This window comes from Delphinus delphis, chromosome 13 (genome assembly GCF_949987515.2).
Source record: "Delphinus delphis chromosome 13, mDelDel1.2, whole genome shotgun sequence".
NCBI classification, from domain to species: Eukaryota; Metazoa; Chordata; class Mammalia; order Artiodactyla; family Delphinidae; genus Delphinus; species Delphinus delphis.
The window spans coordinates 86,870,996-86,888,732 of record NC_082695.1 but is presented as its reverse complement, the minus strand read 5'-3'; the positions used below and the strand labels follow the sequence as shown (position 1 = coordinate 86,888,732).

The 17,737-nt window shown below is 43.5% G+C and overlaps 1 protein-coding gene across 1 annotated transcript in view; it reads right to left on the bottom strand.

Moving 5' to 3' along the window:
- Positions 1 to 17,737, bottom strand: part of GALR1 (galanin receptor 1) — an 86,470-nt gene that overhangs the window by 63,064 nt on the left and 5,669 nt on the right. Inside the window, exon 2 of the transcript XR_009521833.1 lies at positions 10,605 to 10,719. The gene's annotated coding sequence lies outside the window, so the exon portion shown is untranslated. The remainder of the gene's footprint in view (positions 1 to 10,604; positions 10,720 to 17,737) is intronic.

Genomic DNA, 17,737 nt, shown 5'->3' with positions numbered 1-17,737 from the left:
GGCCAAATCCGGCAACGGACATGTCAGCAGATTGTTTTAGGTTCTGACTTCAGAAAACTCCTGTTCTGGAAAGGGTTACCCTCCTATGCTATAAAGGAAACATGAAGCTTTGTAGCTCTTTTCGAAAGCAATGTGACAACAGATGTTTAACAAAAATACACAAACTCTTCAACCCAAACATCTCTTAGAATCTATCCCACAGAAATTACATAGAAAACAAAGACAGTTGTACGAGATGTCGATTCGTTGTTTATATCGACAAGAAACTGGACAGAAAGAGAACAGCCCTCAGAAAGAGACTTTCTAAGCCCTTAAAACAACTCGGCAGATCGAGCAGCCTCACTGCAGCAAGAGATGGGGGTCCTCATCAACGTTTAGAAAGCTAAGCTAAAGCATGATCAACACGAATTGGCAAAGCAGGAAGCCAGCCGAGTCAAAGAAACCACTCACTCAGAACCTGTTAAATGGGTAACCAAGATACGTTGAGGGTGGAGCTAGAACAACGTCCACAAGGAACGGTTTCACTCCATTTTTACAATCCCAGACTAAGGTGCTGTGGTCACGAAGACTGGCAGAAAGCCCAGCAAACACGAGCCCCACGTGCACCAACGTGCAGCCGCCGCGTCCCCTCAGCCCTGCTGGGAGGACTGTCTTGGTCATGGGAATGTGACCTCGGAACGCACAGATGAAATCCTCCTGCTGCAGGAAGACAGCCACCGACCCTCCCCTGCTGCTGCCTTTGCTGGTCCTACTGCTTTGGAGCCGGACTCCTGAGCCCTCGCCACCTCACTTCACGTAGACGTGTGGTCTGTGGGATCAGGCAGGCGTCGTAACTGAATCAATGCAACACAATCAAATCTCAGTCAAAACAGGGGAGGCACATTATTTATCATGCGACTACTGTCCTTTACTGGATTGTAATTAGGCTGACACATTACCATCTACAGAGCGCCTGCACTTTTCCAGAAGTATCTGAAAAAATGGCACAGTTCCTAAGACTTCTTTCAATAATTTTTTATGAGTAGAAGTCAAGGAGAGAATTATAATCCTAAAAGAGCAAGCACATTTTATGTTCCAAAGAAGAAAATTTTAAGAATTCAAAAGAGATTGGAGACAGGGAACACTGGGTGGTAATTTCATATAAGTAGTATTAATGTCCACTAATTGAACAATGTAACCAACAAGTGTTTCCCTTGAACCTGATTAATCAGCTAATCAATCAACAGGTACATGGTAGAGTCACTCCACACATGGTAGAGAGGGTCTTAGTGAGAACCTGAGCTGACCTTCTCCTCTTCAAAGGAGGAATCGGACACAGAGGAGCTGTGTCACTAGCCCAGGATCCTGAGAATCCTGCTGGCTGCCAAAGGCTAAAACAACGAAGTCACCACCTGCAGCAGGATATCAGTTACACGTTTTAAAGAAAACACTCGGACTTCCCTGGTGGCGCAGTGGTTGAGAGTCCGCCTGCCGATGCAGGGGACACGGGTTCGTGCCCCGGTCCGGGAGGATCCCACATGCCGCGGAGCGGCTGGGCCCGTGAGCCATGGCCGCTGAGCCTGCGCGTCCGGAGCCTGTGCTCCACAACGGGAGACGCCACAGCAGTGAGAGGCCCGCGTACCGCAAAAAAAAAAAACAAAAAAACTCATTGAACATGATTATTTTTAGCTTATAAAAGTCTATTCATTTAGAAGCATTCAATGCCGTATATTATTGTAAGAAATATCTTTAAGAGGAGTTGCAATAGTTTGTATAATTTACATACATTATATATAATATGCTATTATATATATTTAGGGGGTCTTGCCTTCAAAAACTGTATACAGGAGTTGAAAAGCACCGTCAAATAATATATAACAACAAATAATATTTAACACTGTCAAATAATATATACATGCAAGGTTGTCTTCACAAGACAGTCATTTATTGTTGAGAAATTACTAGTCTCTCTAGCCTCAGAACAAATTCTATGGGAAGCAGCTGCAGAATCTCAAATAATGGAAGAAGATTAATATTAAGCCACTGCCCTAATCGTCAGCTCACACAACAGCACCTCCTCCATTCCCTCTCAGGGTTAAGTATCCCTTTCATTACACTGTGATGGAAACAAACCAGATGACTCCACTGCAGCCAGCGTCCAGCCGGAACAGAATGATTCTCTTCCTCATTGTGGGATCTCTGGAAGTTTCCATGACATGTAGATTGGCCTTAGAGGAAAGCTGCTAATGGCAACAGCGTTCTTGGCAAACGTGCATGTATATGATATAAACGTGCTAAGAGGGATTCCCTGGAGGTCCAGTGGTTGGGACTCTCTCTGCACTTCCACTGCACAGGGCATGGATTTGATCCCTGGTCGGGGAACTAAGACCCCACAAGCCGTGCAGCTAGGCCAAAAAAAAAAAAAGTGAGCCAAGATGAGATGGAGAAACAGCTGAAATTCATTTTAGTTCATCTCACAAATCCCCATGTGGACTTGACCAAGACAACGGAATATTACCTCATTAGTGGAACATTATCTCTTTAACAGACCAGCAGGCCTGGATTTTAACATTGAGCATGAAACGACATATTGAGAAATGGGAAACTAGTTAGTGGATTTCTGAATAATAATTATTGTTGCTATTTAATTATTAATAGTGTTTTTCTTACTTTGTGTCTATCGTTATTATTATTTTCTAGAGCTATCTATTGCAGGTTTCCCTAATAATCTTCAGGTTCTCGTGGAGCTCGATGATTTTTTGTGGTCAATGAGCTTTGGTCATGACTGCATAATGGTTTTGCTTATAGATTCCTCAAATTCAACTTACAAGAGTTTAATCCCACGTCAGACCCAATCCTATGGAAGGATTTTCGTTTTGCAGAGAATTTAGAAAGAACCTACAACGGTCAAGTTTGTGATGGAATTAAATGAACTAACAACGTTTGGAGGCCTACACTACGATCAAGTAGTTTGAAATGGATTTCTGTCCCTGCCCAAAGGCCTTGGTCTGTTACACCAAGCAGCTCAGTATGTAAGACGCTCTTTGCTGTCATTTTTTTAAACGCTGCAGTGGATTCCATGCTGCTAGAGACAGCTGGTACACGAGGTAATGATTTCCAGGTGTGCTGTCTGTCCGGGCAGGAGAAGTGATGACTGCCTCTGGACCCTTGTACGTGCACAGTTACTTTTGTCCACTTACAAGTGTAACTGTGGATGGTTAACTTACACGTAAGATTTGAATTCCTCTCTCATTTTGCCTACTAGCTACCTTTATCCACACCAACTGTGATGGGCCAACTGGTACCCTGTGCAGTCTAGTGAGCAAGTAAGGTAACACAACACTCTGCAGAGGTAATTCATCACAATTTGGTATCCGCAGTGAGAGACGGTTCAGCGCACCAGGACTTTCACTTTCATGTTGGTGGACATACAGACAAGAATAAAGAGCTAAAGATTCTAACATTATACACAATGGCTCGTTAAGAACGTAGGCTTTTTGATAGGAAAATATCCTCCAAAACTTATTATGAGCAGTCTACTTGTGGTGAAGTTATGGCCGTGGGTGTAGTTGAAGAATGTCTTGAGTCCTGGGAAAGCAGAAGAGACTCCGCTCTCTGCACGTACCTTGTTTTATAGATACCGTGGTTCTTGTAACTGACACCGGAGTGTCATTTTATGATGTGCAGAGCTAGTGTGGTGTTTGTTCCATCCCAATATATCTACACAGATTCAAAAGCCAGGAATTTCTTCACTTTGTCATCTGTTAAGCATCTCCCTTTTGGTACATTTAGCTCCAAATAGGCAATAAAGTACCTTAGCAATTATTGCCCTTTGTGCAAGTAATAAATGATAGACAATAACTAGACTCATAACTGGCTTTTCCTAGAAAGCGTTTCGCTTTTATTTCCAGTCTTAGTGCCCTACCTTGGGATGATGTGAATATCTCTGGGTCCCTCGGGAACCTCCCAGGCCAAGCCGCCAACATTCCAGGTCTTGATCGCAATAACTTCCTAGCTGGTCAATCAGCTCCCACACTTAGCTCACTATGGATGACTCAGGGGTGTTTTACAAATTGTGAATTTCATTAACAGAACCCTCCCCTGTGGTGTCCAGCCAGGATGGAGCTGATAGTAGCCACTAATAACCATCGCTGCCGATGCCCTCTCTGAAAAGGGGAAGCCGAAAGCCTCACTGGGGGCTTACAAGCTTGTTCCTCTCATGTCCTATCACTTTCAAGCTGAAAGTGAGGACTTTTTAACAACCACACACGTGGAGCACTATAATTAAAATAAATAGACTAATAAATGCTAGGCCACATAGATTTAGGACAATTACTAACCCTTGCTGATCTCTGCTGTAAATGCAACCAGCAGAGACGTGAAGTGAGCTAAAGCGCTTCAGCCATCAAGAGTACGATCCCCGAGCGGTGGTGCTCGTGCAAAGTACCCGCCGCCTAAGCAGCTCTCACGGTTTCATAGAAATCAGCTGTCACAGAAGAGATGGGCTACAAGCATCTAATACGCTGCCCAGAGACAATGGACTACTCAAAGACAACTTAAATGAAAGGTAATCAAACAATTATATCTAAAGTCCTTAACTAGGGGCTTCCCTGGGTGCTCAGTGGTTAAGAATCTGCCTGCCAGTGCAGGGGACATGGGTTCGAGTCCTGGTCTGGGAAGATCCCACATGCCACGAAGTAACTGAGCCAGTGTGCCACAAGTGCTGAGCCCGTGTGCCACAACTACTGAGCCTGCACTCTAGAGCCCGTAAGCCACAACTACTAAAGCCCGCGCACCTAGAGCCCATGCTCTGCAACAAGAGAAGCCACCGCAGTGAGAAGCCCACACACCGCAACGAAGAGTAGCCCCCGCTCGATGCAACTAGAGAAAGCCTGCGTGCAGCAACGAAGACCCAACACAGCCAAAAATAAAAAATAAATTAAATAAATAAATAAAAACTAAAACCCTTAACAAGAGGCTTCTTCAAAGTGGGCTTGAAGCTAACATCCTCATACTTAAGAATTGGAGCCCTCTGCTCAAAGCTCACATCTCGCGATTCCTTTTATGAAGATGCGTACACCTGGGCGAGAATTAAAGGGGTGTGCTGCTCTAATTAGATGAAAAAACATTCAGAAATATTTGCAATTCTCTCTCTCCCTCATCCCCACATCCATCAGCATGGATTCCTAAACACACCGAAAATCATTCAAGAATTCTACTCCAGGGCTTCCCTGGTGGCGCAGTGGTTGAGAGTCTGCCTGCCGATGCAGGGGACGCGGGTTCGTGCCCCGGTCCGGGAAGATCCCACATGCCGCGGAGCGGCTGGGCCCGTGAGCCATGGCCGCTGAGCCTGCGCGTCCGGAGCCTGTGCTCCACAACGGGAGAGACCACAGCAGTGAGAGGCCCGCGCACCGCACAAAAAAAAAAAAAAAAAAAAAAAAAGTATGGCTTGTTAAGGTTCAAGAAAATACATCACGGCCTGTATTATTATGCACAAAACGAGAAATTATAAATGGGTATTCATGCATAAATGCCAATTTCTGCCTCTGCCTCTCCGTGTAATGATGTTAAGGGAAAATTGCGTGGAAGCAATTAAGTCAGCATATTTTCAAAATATTTCTTCCAGACGTTTATAGGGTGAATCCACACTCTGTCTGAGACAAACTATTATACAACGCTAGCAATTAGCTCACTGATAAATGGAGTTCTTAGAAAAGTATTAAATTGTATTATTTTGCTTTAGAAATGCAAACATTTTGTACAAACCCCAAAACATCTAAAGTCTTGATGCTCAAACACTGGCACAAAATACCCCTGAAACAAAATCTATTCATATTCTCTAAACTAGGGCACAGCACATAAAAGATGACTCCCCATTTTGAAAAATGGTCTATCTTTACTTATTTACACATCTCCTCTTCAAGAAAAAAAATATATATTTTCAGATGGCTCACAGTAAAACAAGTGTATACTAAGATAGCAAAACAAAAATTTTAATGTAGAAACAATGATAAAATAAAATTTTCACCTTTTCCCTCTTCTCTCTAAATTTACTGTTAGTTCTTTGGAGGTGAGACAACATTGAAAAAAAAATCTTGAAAGAATTATTTTCAAGGTAAATCTAAATTAGGTCAGACTGTAAAACAACTGTCTACTAAAAAGGCAGGAACTTGTTTTGAGATAAATGCCATTTTAGTGAAAAAATGAAATTAATTCATCAACCCCCCAAAAATACAATTAAGTTAAATAACCCAGAGGTCCATCCACTGAGGAATGTATTTTTTAAAAGGTAGTCTATCCGTACAATGGAATTCTGTTGGGCAATAGAAAGGAATGAAGTACCAATTCATGCTACAAGGGGAACGAACTTCAAAAATATTAAGCTAAGTGAAAGAAACCAGTCACAGAAGATCGCAGATTGTATGATTCCATTTATATGAAATGTCCAGAACTGGCAAATCCGCAGAGATAGAAGTAGATCAGTGGTTGCCTAGGGCTGGGGGTGGGAGGGAAGATAGGCAGTGATTGCTAATAGGTACGGTTTTATCTCCTAGGAAAATGAAAATGTTCTAAAATTGGATTACAGTGGTAGTAAATATACTAAAAATCATTGAACTGTACACTTCAAAAGCAAGACTCTTACAGCATAAAAATTATATCCCAATAAAATATACAAACTATAAGGTAGGCCACAGGGGGGTCTGCAAGCACAGACAGGGTTTTCCTTGGGCTCTGTCCCGACGCTTGAACAAATTCTACTCGAGTCCCCATATGCTGGTCACATGCCCATGCAGCACGACAGGGCTTGTTTTGGCCAGAAAGTCTTTCCAACCAAATATCATCCCTGTCTCATCCAGAAGAGGGAAAACCTCAGGAGAGTCCCCAGAGAGCAGCCTATTCTGGGTAACGTGACTTGTCCTTGGGCCACTGATGGAGAAAACGTGCACAGGTCGAGCCATGGGGACGTCCTTTTGGCTTATACGTGGTTCAGGCTGTGCTTTGTGTCAACTCAAGCAGCCTGACTCGGGGCCTGTCAAACGCACACAGCACATCTGCCTTAACCATTAGGGGAAAAATGTCCAATATAAGGGGAATTAACTCCCTTCCTGCGGCACCCACGTTCGCACTCCTGCCCCAAAGACAAGGTTCCCTTCCCAGACACCGGCGTCCTGCTGCTGGCTTGCTGTATTCATACTAACTCTGTCTCTGTTGCACCCTTGAAGGATGCACCCCTGCCGCGTCTGACAGTCTTCATTCTGATAAGGTGTAAGACTGGGTGAGATCCGCGCTTCAGTGAGTGGTCCTCAGAGCCGCTGAGAGGCCGCCTCCCAGGCTGTACTCCTCAGGCTGGCTTGAATAAAACCCTTTTCTATTCCTTATTATGGATTGATTGTTGGTGTTTTGAGTTGACACCACCAAGAAGAGCAACCCCCAGGTTTCTAAAGACCTGAGTTGCCGTATGAAATTACTTACCACTCGCCAGCAGTGACTCTGAGAACATCTGCCTGTGGTTTACATGCATTGTTTTTAGTGTCTAACCTGGCTAGTGAAAGGGGACTCCATTCCCTGGAATAGCTAGGCTCGGGCTGTGAAGTAGGAAGAGCCCTCTCTTTGTTGACTACCCATGCAACAAAAATCTAGGGAACTCGGAAGCCAGTGAAGAAAGCTGTGGCCAGAGTGAAGGGGGAGCCAATGTGACGCAGCAGAGGGAGAGAGTCCGACAGCACTCAAATTCCTGACCCAGGTGAGTCTGCGGCCTCTCTGTATCCCCATCCTTCTTACAGCTGCGCTGGGTTCCACGGCAAAGATTCACCCTTGTATTATTTCATTATTTCATTCAATTTCATTGCCTCATTAAATCTCCTTTTCATTCATCTTGTTCCAGTTGAGTTTCTTCCACTTGGTAATAAAAGTTCCAGCAGACAAGACTATCAAAAAGGATTCATTTTGTTGTACTGACAATCATTTATTCAACCATTATTTATTGAGTGACTGCCCTGTGCTAGGGGCTGTTCCAGGTACCAGGCATATGATCCAGGAACCAGACAGAAGCCCTCGCCCTGCGTCCCCTGCCTACAGGAAGTCACTCATTCTACCATGCACTCCTGGATGCCCACAAAACCTGCATTCCATCAGCAGCACTGGCTGGGTTTCTCGAAGCCAACATGTCCACGTTCTTGGTGACGTCATCCATGGTCTTGGCCACCGCTCACATCGAGGGCATGCATGGTCTGGGCTTCTCACCGAACTACCTTAGTGACCATTCAGCAACTTGTCAGGCGAGACTTCCCACCGGTGATGGTCAGCAACACAGCAGGCTAAGTCCCTTGAGTTCCTCTCAGGTCATTGGGTCTCAGCTCTCAGGGCCTCTTCAGATCCTGTGGAGACTCAGCTGAGAGGCAAGCTGAAAGAAAGAGTTTGCAGGCCTGGCAGTCCAGTGGTTAGGACTCCGTGCTTCCACTGCAGGGGGCACGGGTTCAATCCCCTCTCAGGGAACTAAGATCCCGCAAACCACGCAGCATGGCCACAAAGAAAAAAAGAAAAAAGAGTTTGCATATCCATCAGTTACCTGCGATTTATAAATATGTAACATGGTGTAAAGACAATGAACAAGGCTGGAATCTGATGACTCAGGAGGGCGTGCTATAGATGAGGCACGATTTTCCACTGAAACAAAATTTCTCTCTACAGCCTTTTGGTCAAAAGCAAACTCAAAGAAAGACTATTCTTGTTCACAAATTAAGGCTAGTCTCATTGGACTTGGCTTCATTTTATACGTAGGTGTTACAAAAATTGTAATTTACCATAGGTCTTCTTAAGACTGCTTTGCTTAAAGTTTTCATAAGGAATCTCAGATTGGATTATAAAATCCTCTTAAGACGAAGAAGACAAGACAAGAACTTGACATCATATTTCACCTGCAGGATGTGTAGAGTTGGGTGAATCCCTCTCTTCCTGAGGTCTCCAAAAGATCCTAAGATTCCTGAGTCTGTCAAGAAGTGACCACCCTTACTCACTTGTAAGGCTAGGAGCCCTAGAAGCTAAGAACCAGACAGTTTTTCCTAAAGGAGTTTGTAAGCACCAGCTCCATATAAAGTCACCCGTAGCTCCTTAAAAGTCACTCAACGAGCATCATTCTCAAATAGGACATTCCAGGCCAAGTCCTGATTGCATAACCAGTGTTTCTAATTATGTCCTCTTAACAAGGAGATCAGACTCTTTTGAACCTGTGAAAATAACTATACTGCCGTGAAATAAGAAGACTCGAGGAGTTTCAGAATTCTGGAGGTGTCAGGCAAGGAGAAATAGATGTCATTTAAATACTGCATTTCAGGACTTCCCTGGTGGCGCAGTAGTTAAGCATCCGTCTGCCAATGCAGGGTTCACAGGTTTGAGCCCTGGTCCAGGAAGATCTCACATGCCACGGAGCAACTAAGCCCGTGGGCCACAACTACTGAGCCTGTGCTCTAGAGCCCGTGAGCCACAACTACTGGGCCCGTGTGCCACCACTACTGAAGCCGGCGTGCCTAGAGCCCGTGCTCCACAACAAGAGAAGCCACTGCATTGAGAAACCCGTGTACCGCAACGAAGAGTAGCCCCTGCGAGCCACAACTAGAGAAAGCCCGCGCGCAGCAACGAAGACCCAACACAGCCAAAAATAAATAAATTAATTAATTAATTAAAAATAAATAAAGTACTTTTCATTAAATAAATAAAGAATGTCTGTTAACTCAATTTAACATCAGTTCTAGATTTTTAAGGTACAAAAAATTCTGGACATTATCTTCAAGTTAACGTAATTACTATTGAAATAAAGTTTGTCAGAATAATTATTCAATTCTGGTTAAGTGTAATTTTGCATTTTTCATAACCTTAAAAATTTACTAGAAGCAATGGCGAGCTTATTCAATAAGTCCTGTACAGGTTTAGGAAGAATATACCCAAGTAGAATCAACATATATTTACTGAACACTGGTAACTCAGAGAACACACGGTTTGTTTTTATTAACACTAGTAAACCGACTAGTGTTAAACTAGTCTTGTTTGCCAAAGACCTATCTAAATTATGTGAGCTTGAATTCTTAAAACATGTTCAAATTATTTTCCAAAAGAATAACTTTTTTCACATTGAAAGCATTACAGGTTCAATTTACTTAATTCCTAGGAATTTAAAAAACTGAATTGAATTTATATAAGCGCTTTTATTTATCTGCAAACTAATCAGGATAGAGCTTCATTAAGAAACTTTATAATCTAATTTGGTAATACCCGCAGTAGGTAGAAAATACCAATACTTACACAATAAAAAATAAAGGCCTTTCTGAATTAGACATATAAGTCTATATAGACACAGAGGGAAGGCTGACAGTTTTAACTCTAAAACCGCAGCCATGGATCAAGCATAAACACAGAAACACAAAATTTACCACTTCCCACTGGGCATGAAATTCTTCATTCTTAATTTGAGCACCAAATAGACCAAGAGATCACCAAGTGGTTAGGCCACAGAACCAAAAGAATTCAGCATCTACAATCAAGCAAGTACGCAAAAGAACCGAACTCAAACCCACACCAAGCTGTCGATGAACAAGTGTCCCGAGCACAGGACCAAGAGTAAAACTCACCATCACCAGGTGGCCCAGCAGGAACAAAGCACAGAGGGTCCGAGAGCCTTGTTACCCAGATGGAGGAAACGCAGATCCCAAGACAAGGTCCAACCCATCCGATTCAAGACACCAGCTGTGAAAGACAAAAGTGCACCGGACAATTTAGTAGATGATTTTATTCAGGCCGTTGTGATAGAGATAAGTGCACGAATGAAGAAGGTTTCAAGCAAGAGGGAGGAAACCTGGAGTTTCTTGAAAGGAGAGAATTCTTGGGGAAGGTGGAGTTTGGTCTCATCTCTCAGAATATGTGCTCAGCCATTTCCCAGAATGCATCACCACCATCTGGGAGAACAGGGCTCAGATGAAGTTTAACATCATCAACGTGAAGAAAGCAATTCGATCAGGGTGTGTGGATGAAAAATTAATCAATCTATGAAAGAAATGGAAAATTTTATTCGAGCCAAACCGAGGATTATAACCAGGGAACAGCATCTCCTAACGCTCTGAGAACTGCTCTGCCCATGAGAAGTCAAAACACAGTTATATTTTTCAAGACAGAGGCTGTATGTTAAATGACGTATTATTGAGAGTTTACACAATCCAGATCTGCTAGTACAAAGGGGGTGGGGTCATCATGACCCCTTGCAAGATCAAGAAGGAACGTTATCTTTTTCTTTAATTTAATTTAATTTTTTTTTATACATCAGGTTATTATTAGTTATCTATTTTATACACATCAGTGTATATATGTCGATCCCAGTCTCGCAATTCATCCCACCACCACCGTCACCCCACCACCACTTTCCCCCCTTGGTGTCCATACATTTGTTCTCTACATCTGTGTCTCTATTTCTGCCCTGCAAACCGGTTCATCTGTACCATTTTTCTAGGTTCCACATATACGCATTAACATACGATATTTGTTTTTCTCTTTCTGACTTACTTCACTCTATATGACAGTCTCTAGATCCACCCACGTCTCTACAAAAGACCCAATAAGAAGGAACGTTATCTTTTTAGGAGTCATCTTGTTGATGCTGGGAGAATGTTGTTCTTTACAGCTGAGCAGGTATTTCTGCCGATGGGGGAGGTCAGGTCAATGCACAGTGAGGGGAGAGATCAAATCTGTCACCTGCTAACTGTAGTCCAGGGAAGTGAAGACTGAGACACGGAGCTGACGGGGTCTTTGCCGATTTTGCTACGGAACTCGTTTGTGCGCCCCATACACAGTGAGGCCAAACGAATCACAACATCAGAGTCTGGAGCAGAGAAAGGTTTATTGCGGGGCCAGGCAAAGAGAAAGGGTGGCTCGTGCTGAAAAAAACCTTTGGGGTGAGGGCTGTGCAGGGCGTGTGACTTTCTTCTGATTGGCTGGTGGTGAGGTCACAGGGCGGAGCTCCAGGAATCCTGTGCTCAGCCTGCAGTTCCCTTCCTCCACCTGAGTGGGACCCTCAGCTCCTGCGGAAGAACTCAGAGATATTGTTGTGTACATGCCTTCCCGTGGAACCAGGACCCTGTCCCAAGGCAGCACTACTTTTTCTAGACTGTTCCTCCTTTCTTTCTGCATCCCCTCCCTTCCCTGACCAGCAACAGTTTGACTCTGCCTTTTGGAACTCAGGGAAGGTCTTTGGAGGTTGAATGAAGCCTATTTCCTACAAACAAGAAACGGGGGACAGGGAAAGGATTTGCACCCTGGAGTCGCACAGGGTCAATTTCAACAAGACCAGTTTTGGTTCCAAGATGGGAATAAAATCTCCTGTCGTTATCAATTTTACATAATTATTGATAAATCAGTTTTTCCTTCAGCCTTTCGAAGTCTAGAAAGTGGGATGCTCTACTCTCTTTATATATTTCGAATATTTATTGGCACAGACATTTAACAAGTTTTTCGCCAATAGCAATATTTATAAATATATTTTGTCTAGTGCCATGAAAATAAAAATGGGCCTTGTGCCATGACTTTCACAGCTTTTCAAGTTTATACCATTCATATTCTTCACTTTTTAATCACTCCTTCTGGCCGAAATGTAGTCACACAATGCGTTATCTCAATGCACTACTTTCTGCCATGTTTGGATGGGCCTCACTTTCTATCAATAGGATTATTTCTGAGCAAAGGACATGCTAAAAATGCACCCCAAAATCCCTAATATGATTCATAATCCTCCCTAATTCTTACTTTGTAAGGAGTCATGGGATTAAAGAAAGTAATTCTGTAACTTTTAAATTTGCATTTGAAGAAGGCTTGCCTGAGAAGAGGAAGCATGTTCTCACACAGCCATAATTAAACAACGAAAAAAGAAAGTGGTAATCGCAATGCCTTGCATTTAAACACTGCTCTCTTCCGAACAGCACAGTCATGGGACTCAGAGCTGGGAAGGACCTTGCAGAGAGAAAATCAAGTTCAACCTACCATTTAAATGATGGGAAACGGAGGCCTAGAAGAAATTAAGTGACTTTTAAGGCCTTAACTTTACCAGCTAATGGCTGGGACCGCTTAAAATAAATGAACTTCCAAAAATCTCTGCTTCAGGAGTCACATAATTAAGCTGTGAATATTATCACCTTACTTTTAAGCAACAGAGGAAGTAAGTTAGAAACAGGTGACTATAATGTATCCAAGTTACAAAGTAGCAAAATGAGAGCTCAGAATTCTTGCCTCTTGTCTGGAGGCTCTGATGGAACCCCACCTGCAGTACTGAGCTGCATGGATCAGGTTCGTTCAAATTTACCACTCAGTTCTCTACAACCCTACTCTTAGTGTTATCCCTCACTTCAGGATGTAAAGGTGTGAGGACGGACAGTTTGTATGTCCTTATTAATCACGATTTTGGGAGAATGTAAAAATACAGAATCAAAGACTGTCTACAGATGTCTCCACGTCACAGTGACGCTTCCTTAAAAATTCAGGAATCCTCACCGGAGGACAGGAGTACACCCAGCTGCCAGCAAAGGCTTAAATAGGGGTCAAATAGGCAGAAGCACCAGTGATCAGTCTTTATTTTCAACCCCCTTGCCTTCTTGTTTCATTTTAAGAGTCCTGGGTAACGGACAGTAACTATGGGGTACGTGTTTCCCAGGTAGCCAGAGCTTTTTAGAATCCGAAAAAAAGGTCATTAGGGAGGTTATTCCCAGGGGTAAAGCTGGATATGCCTGGGCATTCGGGAAGCAAACTCGCAAAAAAAGACTGGAAAGGCCTTGGGGTCGGATTTCACGGAGGTCCTGCTGAGTCTCAAATGTTCCTAAATTTAGAAAGTAGATGTGGAAACTGGCACAACTTGAAAAATCATAAAACATTTCTGCATTGAAGAGTATTTTAATTTTAAAATGTTATGTCACCTTCCTCTTCCAGGAAACTGCAGTAGCATGTCTCCCTATACCCCCAGAGAAGAACAACTAAAAATCCTGGATGGAATACACACAACAAAAACAAAAAGGTTCTAAGTGGAGGAGAGAAGAGGAAGATTGGTCAGGAACCAAGGAATAAGGCGGTGTGAGCCCCAGGGGTCCCTTTCGGCCACATGTGTCCCCGTCTTTGAACTGAAGAAGCTACAACTGAGAAATGGCACCGGAAGCAGACAGAAAAAACAACAACGGCGGAAGCCTGCTCTGTCTGGTCAAAGGCAGGGAAGGGGCAGCCAAGCAGGCAGAAAACTTTCAGACAACAGACAACTGCTCCAGTCCAACTAAAAACCAGAGAAACTGGTGTCCTCCACCCGCCCCCCTCACAACCATGCAGGCAAAGGCTAAGTAGGGGGCCAAGATGTGCGCTCCACAGGCTGGGACAAAGGCCCAACACCCTGTCTGGGATGCTGTCCAGGAAGTCAAGTAGTGGCCCAGACATTCCTACCCTTAGCTGGTAAGGACCACCCACCACTGCCTGGATCACCGACTTAAACATACAATTATACAACTTTTAGGGAAAAAATGAAAGAAAACCTTGGGCATCTCGGGTTAAGCAAAGAGTTCGCAGACTGATACCAAAAGCATCATCCATGAAAGGGAAATGTGATAAATTGGCAATTTCACTGAAGTTTAAAACTTCTGCCCTGCAAGAGGCCCTATCCAGAGGATGAAAGCACATCTACAGGATGAGCGAAATCCTTGCCAACCAAACATCCAATAGAGGACAAGTATTCAGGATTCTGCCGAGCTTTGGGGTGACTCTAAAATCAGGAGAATATTTTTTTAACAAACGGGATGGAGTTTATACCTACAGAAGTGTCATCTTTCATAATGGTCACCTTGGGAAGTTACACAAACCTTGAGAAGTTACGTGCTTGGAACACGGCTCCAAACATTTTGAAGCTCCTCTTTGGGAATTACCTTCAAAAACAGCTAACGAAAAATTCACGCCGGGCTTCCCTGGTGGCGCAGCGGTTGAGAGTCCGCCTGCCGAGGCAGGGGGCACGGGTTCGTGCCCCGGTCTGGGAGGATCCCACATGCCGCGGAGCGGCTGGGCCTGTGAGCCATGGCCGCTGAGCCTGCACGTCCGGGAACCTGTGCTCCGCAACGGGAGAGGCCACAACAGTGAGAGGCCCACGTACCATAAAAAAAAAAAAAAAGTCATGTCATGTTTCGTTGAGAACATCATCGATGCTCCGTCAGTCTTGCCTGTCCCTCAAAAGACCAAGACATGCACTTCCAAGAACAGTCAGAGATTAGACATCACAACTAATGAATATGTTTAAAAAGAGTAAACCCCCCAACAAGATAAAAAGAACCGTTTTCTTCCAACTCACATCACACATAGCTCATTTCCCTCATGTAGAATTTCTAGAAAAAGGCCAATAAACTCATAGGAAAACATGGTTAAAGGCCACGAACAGATAATTCACGTGAAATGCGTTAATAGTGTGAAGAGAAGCTCAACTCACACGTGACGAAAAGTGCGCTGAGAACTTGCTTTCACCTCTCAAGTCAGCGTGTCAGAAGTTGGATGACACAGTGGGATGGCGTCTTAAGCCGACAACTTGGCAATATTTATCCATACAACGTAGGTACTGTTGTTTTGCAAACCCGCACGGACACGGAGGGCACGTAGGCGGCAGGTGTGAGAAGCAAGGAATTTACAAGCTGGTTTCCGCTTCCGCCCCGCCCCCGCGGAGTCTTCAAGTTCATCCAGAGGCCTCAGCAGGGTCCAGGCCCAGCCTGGGTGGGTGGTGGAGGCGGGGGTGATCTCAGTACCACATCACTCTCCGAAGCTGCATCCCTGAAAGTGGTCCCCACGCTGGGCGCGGTGGCCAGAACCCACATCCTGAGGACAGGGGAGGGGTGAGGAGAAGGGAGGAGCCCTGGACCGCCCGGGGCCGGCGGGCAGGTCAGCCTGAGGTCAGCCTGCAGTCATGTCTTCTCCGTGACCTGATGGCCTCCTCCAGCACTGACCTTTGACCCAGCAACTACCCACACAGATACATTTCCATGTGTGTCAATGACATAGGTGTAAGGTATTTCAGCTTTATTCGTTACAAAAGATGGGAAATAACCTGCCTGCCTCTCACTATGGGACTGATAAATTATGCCTCATTCATAAAATAAAATTTTATGTGGATGTTGCGGAAGTATATTCCTCAAGCACTAATATGTTGCTAAGTGTGAAAAAAAGCAACGTGTGCAGCAGTTTATAAACTTTATGTCATGGATATAAGCTTTTTGTAATGCCATAGGTGTTAAGGAAGGGAAATGTATTTATACATGATATATAGATAATATATACATGATGTCACTGTATATAAATAATGCATGCAGAGACACACAGTCACGGCATATATATTTCTGGGAGGATATGTCAGAAACTGATAATGCGGCTGCCCCGGGGGGCACTTAAGGCTGAGAACGCATAATGAGAAACCGTGCTTCCGCATCTGAGCGCCCGTGAACACTGAGCTATTGGCAGCCACCCTCTTTGCTATATATCCTATGACTCAGACCTTATTTTAGGCAGCCTTTCCAAATGATGAGTTGTTACGAAAGTACTTTGAACAATGACACAACTTTTTGAATATTGTACATAATCTCCCTGAGCGACTGCAAAGGTGGCATCTGTAATTTTTACATTAAATTTTTCAACTGCTCGTGTTACTTTAATCTCCCCCCAACACGCCCCCAGTATGAATATGTAAATAATTGACGTGGAGAAAGTCAGTTTTTCCATTGTTTTTTTGGCTTCCAATCGTCAATAGACTAAATGACCATGGTAATAGCTTTCAGTTTATTTCTAATAAGAATAGACTGACCCTCAAAAAGATTAAAACTTATAACCACTAAACATGATTTCATGCTTTGTAAATTCTACTCAAAGATTCAGAAATCTTTTATGATATGCTCCTATTTCTGTGAGATTCCAACTTTTCATGATTTTTCTCTCTGTGTTCCAAATTCAGTACCGTAGGCAACACATCCTTATACATCACTTTCCAAATATAAAATTACTAAAATGTAACTCAAATGTGTTCCGTTATTTCATTCAACAAGCACTTATGGAGTGTTTTCAAAGTGCTACATGAAATTAATACTCTATCTACTCTCTTAAAAATGACAACGAAGAAAGAGAAATTTCAATCAATAAATAAGACTAACAAAAAATTCCAAATAATAATGCAACCTTATGGTGGTCCTGGTTATGTAAATACTTTCCCATTTTTCATTTTTTTTTATTTCCCTGTTTCACATGCAATCGTTCTCCAGGCATTTTCTGACTAATTAAGGATTGCTGGGGCTGCAAGAATTAGAAAGCCACTCAAATCAGCTCAAGTAAAACTGGATTTTCTGAGCAGACACAAAGGAATTAACTAGAAACAAAGTCTGTAATACAGCTGGACCTCTGGGAAGTGGATATTTCTTGAAAATGGGTCTCTCTTTTCTTTCACTCTGCATCAGGCAGCCTGGTAAGACCAAGGTACCCAGAAGGGTTATTCCAGAAATTGATGTTTGCGTCAATCATTTATGTAAATACTTAAAAGGTATTACATATTTGCCTGCAAATATGATCTGATACTGCCTCACCTGTAACTTTTTGATAGCTAGCGGTTATCCTCAGTGTAAACCTCAGAGCCCTAAACTTTAATGATCTTCCCTCTGCTTACCTAACCAGCCTTATTTCGTGATATTCCCCCTGCCCCCCTACATACCCTCCCTCAACCTCCAGACCT